General features: G+C 40.3%; 1 non-coding gene across 1 annotated transcript; it reads right to left on the reverse strand.

Moving 5' to 3' along the window:
* Positions 1-1,161: 1,161 nt before the first annotated feature.
* On the reverse strand, positions 1,162-1,269 carry LOC116136083. Its single transcript, XR_004128986.1, has one exon. It is a non-coding gene; the product is annotated as a small nucleolar RNA R71 (small nucleolar RNA).
* Between the last annotated feature and the right edge of the window lie 10,530 nt (positions 1,270-11,799).

The raw sequence follows: 11,799 nt of genomic DNA on the forward strand, positions 1-11,799 counted from the left end.
TGTATTATGTTTTAATCTCGAAGAACTCATATGAATGAATGATTAGTACTATGTGCATACTCCGTAATAGAATATTCTTGTGTTTAATGGGTTTTTAATTCATAGGCTGGACTATACGCCCTAACTAGTCTTGTGTTAAAAATACTAGGTTAATCCCGAAATCCTTACGGTAATACGTTGATTTAGTGAATGCGAACCTTAGAGACTGAATTGATAAACAATAGATAGATGGTTGACATAGAGTTAGATAGTTATAGTGAAATTAGACCCTAGGTTTTAGACAATTGGGTTTTAGATAATTTTAGTAGTTGTTTAATTTTAGTTTTAATCAATTGTTGCTTTTCAAGTGATCTTCCTTAATTCTTCATTATTAAGTTTTGTTATTAGTTTTAATTGAAGTATAATTATTAGGATTAGTAAATTGCTTACAAATCTCGGTGGGATCAACCCTTGCTTTTGCACACTAGACTTTGAGAGCGATTCGTGTACTTGCGAGGTTATAAAATTGTTCATCAAGTTTTTGGCGTCGTTGCCGGGGATTTGTTTTAAGTTATTTAGCTTTCTTGATAACGTGTGCTTTAATTACTGTTATTTAATTTAATTTGTATTGTTTTTATTTGGGTTATTTTTTATTTTTGCTTTTGTTGGTGTGCTTGTTTTTGAATGCAAGGTTGCAGATCATTAGATAAAGACTTATTTCCTTATGTTGATAGAATTGACTTGATCAATAGAAAGAGAACGAAACCAGAGATTTATGAAAATTCATCAGATTCAAGTTCCAAACCAGAGATAATGGCTGAATTACCTCATCCTATGAAGGAGTATCCACGTCCTATTATAGGAACGTCACCATCTTGCATAGTTCTGAATGATGCGGTAAGGAATTACGAGCTGAAGCACATTCACTTTTAGATGTTACCTTCATTCCATGGCATAGCCATAGAGAACCCCTTAACATTTATTCATGATCTTTACTCTACTGTTCAAACTTTCCCTTTGCAGAGTTTAACAGAAGACCAATTGCGGATGCAATGTTTTCCTTACACCTTGAAGGATGTGGCTAAAACATGGTTCATGTCATTAACTCCTGCTTCACTTACCATATGGGATGCAGTTTATAATAAGTTCACCGATAAATTCTATTCTCATGCCCAAACTACAGAATTTAGACGTACGATTTCTACTTTCTCACAAATGGAAGGTGAGCCATTCCATGAATCTTGGGAACGTTTTAAATTATTTTTAGTTCAATGTCCACATCATAGATATTCTTTAGAGTTACTAAACCAATTTTTTCTATGATGAACTGACATAGGCTTGTCAAGCCATGGTTGATAATGCTGCAGGTGGTGCTATGGGAGAAAAGACTGCACAAGAGGTGAATGAGTTTTAGAGATGCTTGGAGCCAACTCGCAGCAGAAAAGTGCTAGAGGAAAAACAAGAGGGATGTATGAAGTAAATACTAACACTAAGTTGGCGGTGCAGGTTTTAGAGTTAGCCAATCAGATGAAAGCTATGTGCAATATGATGACGGGACAAGGACAAAGTATTGCCAAAGAGGTATGTGCTATTTGTGGTAATATTGGTCATGCAACTAACTCTTGTCCTTCTGGTGGCGAGATACGAGAAAGTGAATCTCATTGCGGCGACTTACAGAAAGGTAAATCTCGCCATGGCAAGAAACATTCTAGAACTCTAGAAGTTCACGCATGCCACAGCAAAATAAATATTCGCTGTGACAACCATGGTGTTGTTATACTTCGCCGCGGCAAGAAAGCTGCTAGACCAATTTTGTGTTTTTTGTGCAGGGACCAAACTACAGTTTTTAGAACATTTAAAGCCAATAATTACTATGCACATTTAAGAGGGTAATTTTGTAACAGCCACTTTCTACTCAAATACTCATATGATTTATATAAGAAAATACATATAAAATAGCATAAGAAAATTGAGCCCAAAAGTTTCTTTTTATTAAACATACATCTATATGCTTTACAACCATATATATATTTTACACAAAATTATAATATGTACAAAAGTCGTCAAAGACATGGTGGACAGTGTAACTGCTTCCTCTCGCGTGTCGACATCCATCCGACCGCGTCCTCACCTGGATCCTGCAAACATAGGAAATAACGGGGTGAGCACTAAAACAATGCCCAATAAGTAAATCCTCTACCCGTCTAACCCCGTAACTCTCACTCTAATTCTTTCCTTACAACTTCTCATTCAATTCCTCTTTGGTACTTCTCTCTCTCTTTTTCTCTTTCTCTTTCTCTTTCTTAGAACTCTTTTCTATTAACTCTAAGTCACGGCCCCATCTTACTGGGGGCACGGCCAGAACTCGCTCCCGCTCTACGTGACCTCTACTCTTTCTAGCCGATCGGACTCGGTTATGCATGGATTCGGAACCCTTGGCCATGTGAGTGTATAATCTCTCTCTCGGGTACTCGGGTATAGCCCTCATCCGCATGCACTCTCATGGGCTACACCACTTTTCCTACTAATTAGGGTTAGAAAGGTCATTATGCCCAAAAGGAAGAATTCTCTAGAAAACTCAAGAAAATTTTTGTTAGGCTCTTCGCCGCGGCGAAGAACAATATGTCACCCCAGCGAAACACAGTAGAGCCTACCTGTGGGTGCAGCTCCTCATCGCCGCGGCGAAGCTTCTTCTTCGCCTCGGCGAAGCTCGAATTTCCAAACTTCACCAAAATTCAACCAAACTAAGGCAAACACTTAACCAATACAACATACAAACTCAATTGAAGCTGAAACAGTGAATCCTTTAAGTAATATAGCAAATCTTAAGTACGTACCTCAAGTGGGGTGTTACAATTCTCCCCCCTTAAAAGAATTTCGTCCTCGAAATTCACATGAATAACTCCGGGTACCCATTCTACATGTCTTGTTCTGTCTCCCATGTGGCCTCCTCTACTTTATGATTCCTCCAAAGAACCTTCACTAGTGGAATACTCTTGTTCCGGAGCTCTTTAACCTTCCGATCTAAAATCTGTACAGGGCGCTCCTCATACACAAGATTCTCTACGAGATCAACATCTTCTAAGCTCAAGATATGGGAGGGATCACTTACATGCTTCCGTAGCATCGAGACATGGAAAATGTCATGTACCTTGTCCATACTAGGTGGTAGTGCCAATCTGTAGGCAATTTTTCCAACTCATTGCAATACCTCAAATGGACCAATATATCTCGGTGCTAACTTCCCTTTGTTCCCGAAGCGCATTACTCGTTTATAAGGGGAAACTTTCAAAAATACCTTATCACCCACTTGGAACTCCACTTCTTTTCTCTTTATATCGGCATAACTCTTCTGTCTGTCTTGGGCTTGCTTCATTCTGTTTTGGATTAATCTTACATCCTCAATCATTTTCTGCATCATCTCTGGTCCAAGAGCTGTACTCAACTCACTCTTTTCGCCGATCTCATCCCAATGTAGTGGAGACCTACATCGTCTACCATACAAAGCCTCGTAAGGCGCCATTTTTATTGTAGACTGATAACTGTTGTTGTAGGCAAACTCCACCAAAGGTAACATTTCATGCCATGACATTCTAAAATCCATGTAGAAGGCTCTCAACATATCCTCAAGCACCTTATTTGTTCTCTCTGTTTGGCCATCCGTTTGAGGATGATAGGCAGTACTGAATGCCAAACGGGTACCCAAATTTCTCTGCAAACTAGTCCAGAAAGCTGAGACAAATCTCGAATCTCTGTCTGACACTATTGTCTTGGGTATACCATGTAATCTGACTATCTCTTTGATGTAGATCTGAGCCAACTGATCTGAGGTGGTACTTTCTTTTACTGGAAGGAAATGGGCGGATTTAGTTAATCTATCCACAATCACCCAAATAGCATTATAACCTCTCTGTACTCTAGGGAGACCTATGATAAAATCCATCGAAATGCTCTCTCATTTCCATTTTGGAATACTAAATGGATGAAGCAACCATGAGGGCCTTTGGTGTTCTGCTTTTACCTGTTGACAAGTCAGACATTTAGCTACAAACTCTACAATGTCTTTCTTCGAACATGGCCATAGTAGACTTTCTTTACATCTTGATACATCTTGGTTGCTCCAGGATGAGCAGTGTACAGTGTGTCATGTGCCTCCATAAGAATCCTTTTTCTTAACTCACCATTCTGAGGGATACACAATCGATTCTTGAAATAGAGGACACCATCCACTACGTGGAACTCCATCATCTTACCCTCATGTACTTGCTGAACCATTCTCTGACACCACTCATCAGCCACTTGGTTAACTCTGACTTCCTCCACTAAAGTAGACTGAACTTCTAACCTAGCAATCCTTCTCGGGATCACTTCAATCTGTTCTTTGCACAACTCTTCTATCAACTCTTTCTGCCTAGTGAACCGGGACAAATAAGCTTTTCTACTCAAGGCATCGGCTACTACATTGGCTTTCCCCAGTTGATACTTAATCTCACATTCATAATCCTTAACCAGCTCTAACCACCTTCTCTGTCTCATATTCAACTCCTTTTGAGTGAAGAAATACTTTAAACTCTTATGATCGGTGTAGATATTACTCTTGGCACCATAAAGATAATGCCTTCAAATTTTTAAAGCGAATACCACGGCTGCCAATTCTAGGTCATGCGTAGGGTATCTCGTCTCATACTCTTTCAATTGTCGAGAGGCATATGCTATCACCCTACCTAACTGCATTAACACAGCACCAAGTCCTTGCAAAGAGGCATCCGTATAAATGTCATAATCTACACCCTCCTGAGGCAACACTAACACTGGAGCTGTTGTTAACCTCTTCTTCAATTCTTGGAAACATTCCTCACAAGCTTCTGACCATACAAAAGGCATCTTCTGTTTGGTAAGAGCTGTTAATGGTTTAGCCAATTGGGCGAACCTTTCAACAAATCGTTTGTAATAACCTGCCAGGCCTAAGAAACTTCGAATCTCTTTTACTGTCTTTAGCCTCTGCCATTCAAGGATTGCCTTTATCTTGCTCGGATCTACTGAATCCCTTCCTTCGACACAGTATGGCCCAGAAATATTACTTGATCGACCCAAAACTCATATTTCAAAAATTTAGCATATACTGCTTTTCTCTCAACCGTTGCAGTACTATTCTCAAATGTTCCTCATGCTCTTCTCTCGACTTAGAGTAAACCAGGATATCATCTATGAAAACCACTATGAATTGATCCAAACAATCATGGAATACCCGGTTCATCAAGTCCATAAAAACTGCTGGGGCATTAGTCAAACCAAACGGCATCACTACAAACTCATAGTGCCCATACCTTGTACGGAAAGCAGTCTTAGCTACATCCTGCTCAGCCACTCTTACCTGATGGTACCCTGACCTCAAATCAATCTTGGAGAACACTGCTGCTCCCTTCAACTGATCAAACAAATCATCTATTCGAGGTAGCGGGTACTTATTCTTCACTGTCACCTTATTCAATTCTCTATAATCAATACACATCCGTAGTGATCCGTCTTTCTTCTTCACAAACAAAATTGGGGCTCCCCAGGGAGAATGACTCGGTCGGATAAAGCCTTTATCTAAAAGCTCCTGGAGTTGTTTCTTTAATTCTTGAAGCTCTGCTGGGGCCATTCGATAAGGGGCTTTAGATATAGGTGCTGTTCCTGGTGCCAGTTCAATACTAAACTCAACCTCTCTTTCCGGCGGTAAACCCGGTAAGTCTTCCGGAAACACATCCAGAAATTCTCGAACTATCGGAACCCTCTGAATTTCTGACTGTGGAACATCACCACTCTGTACTACATGAGCAATGTATCCAGAACACCCCTTTCTCAACATCTTTCTAGCCTTTACACTACTAATCAACATACTCAACCGATGGCCCTCTCCGAAACTAAACTTATCTCCATTATCGAGATTAAATCTCGCTTTCTTTTTCCGACAATCAATTTCTACTCCATTCCTCCCTAGGAAATCCATCCCCAAAATTACATCAAAGTCGGGCATATCAAAGACTATTAAGTCAACTACCAACTCTCGACCATGGATCACCACAAACTCTCCTAACAACATCTCTTGAGTCAGCACACTAACCCTATCGGGCAACTCTATCTTAATGGGTTGACTCACTCTAACAGGTTTCAAATTTAATCTCTCTATCATTCCATGAGATATAAAAGAATGAGTAGCTCCAGAATCAATCAAAGCATATAAAGAAACAGCATGAAATAACAACTGACCAGTTACGACTAATGGACTAGCCTCGGCCTCACCCTGTGCCACTGTAAATACCCTGGCATTTGTACCTCCAGGGATCTGAGCCATCGGTGGGAGGGGAGCTTTACAATCCCTCCACATATGCCCTGGCTGTCGGCACCTGTAACACACGTTTTGATCCCTCAAACACTCTCCTGAATGGTTCCTCCCGCATTTAGTACAAGGGGAAACCCTTCTGCCCTGGGCTACTTGTTCTATCTATCTCTTCTATTCTTCCTTGGTTGGAACTTCTTCTTGGCCTTTACTTCTCTGTTCTTTGTGACATCTACTCTCTCCCTCTGTAAGGTGGTGAATGGCTCACTAGGTGTTGTTAGAGCCAACCCTTCTGCAATATATTTGTTTACATAGATCTCTACCCTTAAAGCCCGTGCTAGAGCTTCACTGTAGGTATGAGGGGGCTCGGCTCCTGTCATTACATCTCGAGCAATATCTGATCTCAACCCTTGCACAAACTTATCTCTCCTTAACTCCAGTGTGTACACTATTCCGGGTGCAAAACGAGCAAGGGAGTTGAATCTTACTGAATATTCTTTCACAGTACTAGTCCCCTGCTTCAGGTGAATAAACTCTTGGACTTTCTCATGTACTCGATCTTCTGTTCGGTACTCAACCTCAAACAACCTTCTAAATTCCTCCCAGGTCATCGAGGCTACATCATGAGTCTCCTCCATTAATTCCCACCAAATTCGGGCATCTCCCTTAAACAAGAAACTAGCATATCTGATCCTCTCTCTATCATTCAGGGGAAACAGTGCCGCCGTCCGCTCTATGGACTTAAACCACTCCTCTAACTCTAGCGGGTCCCTCGTACCCCTAAATGCTGGTGGTTGGTGCTGATTTACAAGCCCTTGAATTGGATCACCCCGAGTCTGTACTGTCTGAGGTACCAACCCTTCTCGCTCTTGTCTTGGGGGCGGTACTCTACTGGGGGTCTCGGTTCTCTCCTGAACAACTCTCCCCTGACTCTCCGCTAAAACCTATTGTACAATAGTTCAAATCCTCATCTCATCAAGGGTAGGGGGAGTTGGTTCTGGTGGGTCAGAGGATTCTCCCTCATTCATCACACTCTTACCCTTCCTCCTGTTACTACGCCTCATCTATAAAACAACTATACTTGATCAATTCAGAAGAACTTAAAGTAAGGAAAGAATTAACTTACACAGTCGGCTATCGAACGTCGTGGCGAGGAGAATGGCACACTGTCAAGTCCCAAAAATCTCGGCTCTGATACCAAAAATGTAACAGCCACTTTCTACTCAAATACTCATAAGATTTATATAAGAAAATACATATAAAATAGCATAAGAAAATTGGGCCCAAAAATTTCTTTTTATTAAACATACATCTATATGCTTTACAACCATATATATATTTTACACAAAATTATAATATGTACAAAAATCGTCAAAGACATGGTGGACAGTGTAACCGGTTCCCCTCGCTTGTCGACATCCATTCGACTGCGTCCTCACCTGGATCCTACAAACATAAGAAATAACGGGGTGAGCACTAAAACAATGCCCAGTAAGTAAATCCTCTACCAGTCTAACCTCGTAACTCTCACTCTAATTCTTTCCTTACAACTTCTCATTCAATTCCTCTTTGGTACTTCTCTCTCTCTCTTTCTCTTTCTCTTTCTTAGAACTCTTTTCTATTAACTCTAAGTCACGGCCCCATCTTACCGGGGGCACGGCCGGAACTCACTCCCGCTCTACGTGACCTTTACTCTTTCTAGCTGATCGAACTCGGTTATGCATGGATTCAGAACCCTTGGCCATGTGAGTGTATAATCTCTCTCTCGAGTACTCGGGTATAGCCCTCATCCGCATGCACTCTCGCCGGCTACACCACTTCTCTTTCTCATACTCATGCCGCTCTCTCAATGCGGCATACATGCGGGAATACTCTACCCATTACTCACGGGTTCCCCATCGCACAACCTACTCTATTCTCATTCTCTTAGCTCTTAAAGTAGCTTATACTCAAATTCTCTACTATGTCTCCAGCTACTTCCTAAGTCACTAATGCCCTTATGAAATGCCAAATACAAGATTGCATCAAAACAGTCATTCTGCACAGGTCACACTAAAAAGGGCATAACTTGCGTTATACACATCGGATTGCTATGGTTTTGATCTCGTTTTAAAGCCCAGTTAAATACGTAAGATGCCCAAAAATCACTTAGAAATTCACGGCTGTGACCGGGTAGATTCCACTTAGGCCTTCATCAAACAACTCTTAAGCATACTAAAGCTCTAATTATCTATAACTCTACTCTTCTCTTTAACCATCCCAAAATGGGAGGAAACCTCCCTCATACACTCTAAATTCCAGTCAAGGAAAAACACTCCCATAGGGTTTGCTCAAAACTCCCTCCAACTTCAATCAACTCAACTCATCATCATGCAATCACAACACTTCTCATAACTCAATTATATTCAATATCAATATAGATAAATACTCATAACATCTCAATCTCTCAACCAGCATAATACATCCATATATAATCTTTACTCAAATGAATTCTTAAATCTCAATTTAATTTGGATTTACTTACCTTTAATAGAGAGGTTCCACTAAGACTTCTCCTTAGTACCTTGTCCCTTCTCTACACCTTTAAACCATAAAACCATGAGGCTTCAAGATACAAATATACAAGCAAATCAATATCTAAAGCAAGAATCCTTACCTTAGGATGCTTTAGATGAAATTTGTACCAAAAATTTCCCAAAAGCTCTCTAAACTCCGTAGAAATCTTGGAAGATTGGATGGAGAAATTGAGAGAAATTAGAGAATGGAAGAGGCGGTGGAAATGGATGAATTAATGGGTTTCTCTACACTTAACCCTTTTTAGCTCATATTATAATCATCATTTCCCATTTTGCCCTTGCCCTTCCTTGGAAATTCCATCTATATCCTTTGATTCTTTACCAATACACCCCCATCCAAACACAATCTCTACTAAATTTTCTTACATTTTACTCCCTACTTTTCCTACTAATTAGGGGTAGAAAGGTCATTGTGCCCCAAAGGAAGAATTCTCTAGAAAACTCAAGAAACTTTTTGTTAGGCTCTTCGCCACAGCGAAGAACAATATGTCAGCCCAGCGAAACACGGCAGAGCCTACCCGTGGGTGCAGCTCCTCATCGCCGTGGCGACGCTTCTTCTTCGCCCCAGCGAAGCTCGAATTTCCAAACTTCACCAAATTTCAACCAAACCAAGGCAAACACTTAACCAATACAACATACAAACTCAATTGAAGCTGAAATAGTGAATACTTTAAGTAATACAGCAAATCTTAAGTACGTACCTCAAGTGGGGTGTTACAAATTTAATAATTTCACCCACCTAATTCAAAATTGATTGTTTTGAATGTATGCAATTTTCATGTTTGAAAATTGCATGGTGCCTGATACATGAGCCTTAGACCTTTGGTTTGTTTATTTAATTTTTGGGCTTGTTTGTAATTTTTAAATAAATAGGACTTGCATGTCCTACCTCTCTCTAATATCTCATGTATTTCTTCTTCTCATCTCACTCCTCCCATATGTAATGCAAGGTTCTATTTTATTGATATAAATTTAAAATAGGATTTTATTTTGTAAAATCTTTGTAATGATCGTGATGAAAAAACAGAGCAATGAAGAGGAATAACTTGAAGACCCAAGTTTTATTTTTAAACCCTAGGTTGGCCTACCGATTCCTCTAGACTTGAGGAAATCGGTTTTAGTGGGCCATGTACTGGCACCTTTATATTCTGCTTAGAATGCATGCTAAGGTTGAATGTTTAATAACATGCCGATCAATGTCTTTCTAACAAAGATAATAAATTGGTGAGACGTAAAATAAAACCCCTCAAATAAAGGATATTAAGTCGATAATTAAAACACCTTCCGTCACCATGTCTTTAATCAAACCACTATTCGTTGGAACCTTGTTCGCCAAAGCGAAAGGTACACTTCTACCAGTGGGAGGTTAAAGCTCATTGGAGTTTTCTTCAATGGTGATGCGTTGACTTAAATGATATGTTTTCCTTGTTCACCAAAGCAAAGGGTGATAAGCATAACATAGGCATAGTAGAGAAGTACACTTTTTGTGTGTATGTGGCGACATGAAGTGTCCACTCTATTGATACTGAGAATCACACTTGGGGACAATGGCTTCGGTTATTGTATTGTGTGATTGGTTTGTTGGCTTACTTCGCATTTGAGGTTGGTAGTGGGAGCTATCAACTGGTGTGGATTAAGTTTGTTGGCCTACCTAAACAACCATTTTGGCTTGTTCGCCAGAGAGACGGTTTGAAATGGGCAAGATGGGATCTTAGTCCACTAGGAACGCCAACGAGCTTTCCCGAGTTAATAGTGAGGGCTATTGACTAGAGGAAAATAGTGGGAGCAATTTTGATAAAAGACTTTTTTAAATGGTAATAAACATTGTAATAATTTTTACTTTTCTCCATTTGTAGATTCACCAAAATAAGCAATACCAACTTGCGATCGATAATCAAATAAGAAAATAGGTTGGATGGATCCAATTTCTCGGACTGGTATTGAAATCTTTGGATTGTACTGAAGCCTGAAAAGAAATTGTATATCCTTGACAAGCCTTATATGGCTGAGCCTGATCCTAATCCTGATGCCACTCCGGAAATAAATGATACTTATCAAAAGCTCCTTGATGATGCTGATAATGTTCAATGCATTATGCCAGCATCAATGACATCTGAGCTACAAAAGCAACATGAGAATATGGACCCTGCTGCCATAATTTTGCACCTCAAGGAGTTTTTCCAAGGAAATGCTTGTCATGAAAGGTATATGGTGTCGAGCGCAATGTATTGTTTAGGAGTCGTATGACTGAGGGAGCCCAAGTTGGTCCTCATGTACTCAAGATGATTGGGTACATAGAGAGGCTTGAGAATTTAGGGTTTGGGGTAGATGCAGACTTGCAAGTAGATTGAATTCTACAGTCACTACCTGATTCTTTTTCACCATTTATAATGAATTTCAATATGAACACGATGGTGAAATCCCTGTCAGAGCTTCTGAACATGCTTAGGATTGTAGAGTAGGACATGAATAAATCCAAGCCTATTTAATTGGTTGCTGCCTGTAAAGGAAAAGACAAGGGCAAGAGAAAGGCCAAGGTCTATCCTAAGCCTAAGCCCAAGCCCAAGCCCAAGCCCAAAGGACAAGATGCTCTCAAGCCTTATGGTGGCATTGGGAAAGGTGGGAAGGTAGTTTGCTTCTATTGTGGCAAGCTTGGCCACTAGAGGAAACACTGTAAGGCTTTCCTCGCAAACAAGAAGAAGTCAGATGCTTCGAGTTCAGTATGTACATGATTGAGATTAACTTCTCTCCTTCAACATCTTGGGTCATTGACACAGGATATGGTACTCACATTTGTACTGATGTGCAGGGACTAAGGCAGAGTAAATTGTTGGCTAAGGGAGAAGTGGACCTACGAGTTGGAAATTGAGCACATGTGGCTGCATTAGCTGTAGGGACTTATTGTTTGACTTTTCTTATAGG

The sequence above is a fragment of the Pistacia vera genome, unplaced genomic scaffold (genome assembly GCF_008641045.1).
Source record: "Pistacia vera cultivar Batoury unplaced genomic scaffold, PisVer_v2 Contig309, whole genome shotgun sequence".
Taxonomy (NCBI): Eukaryota; Viridiplantae; Streptophyta; class Magnoliopsida; order Sapindales; family Anacardiaceae; genus Pistacia; species Pistacia vera.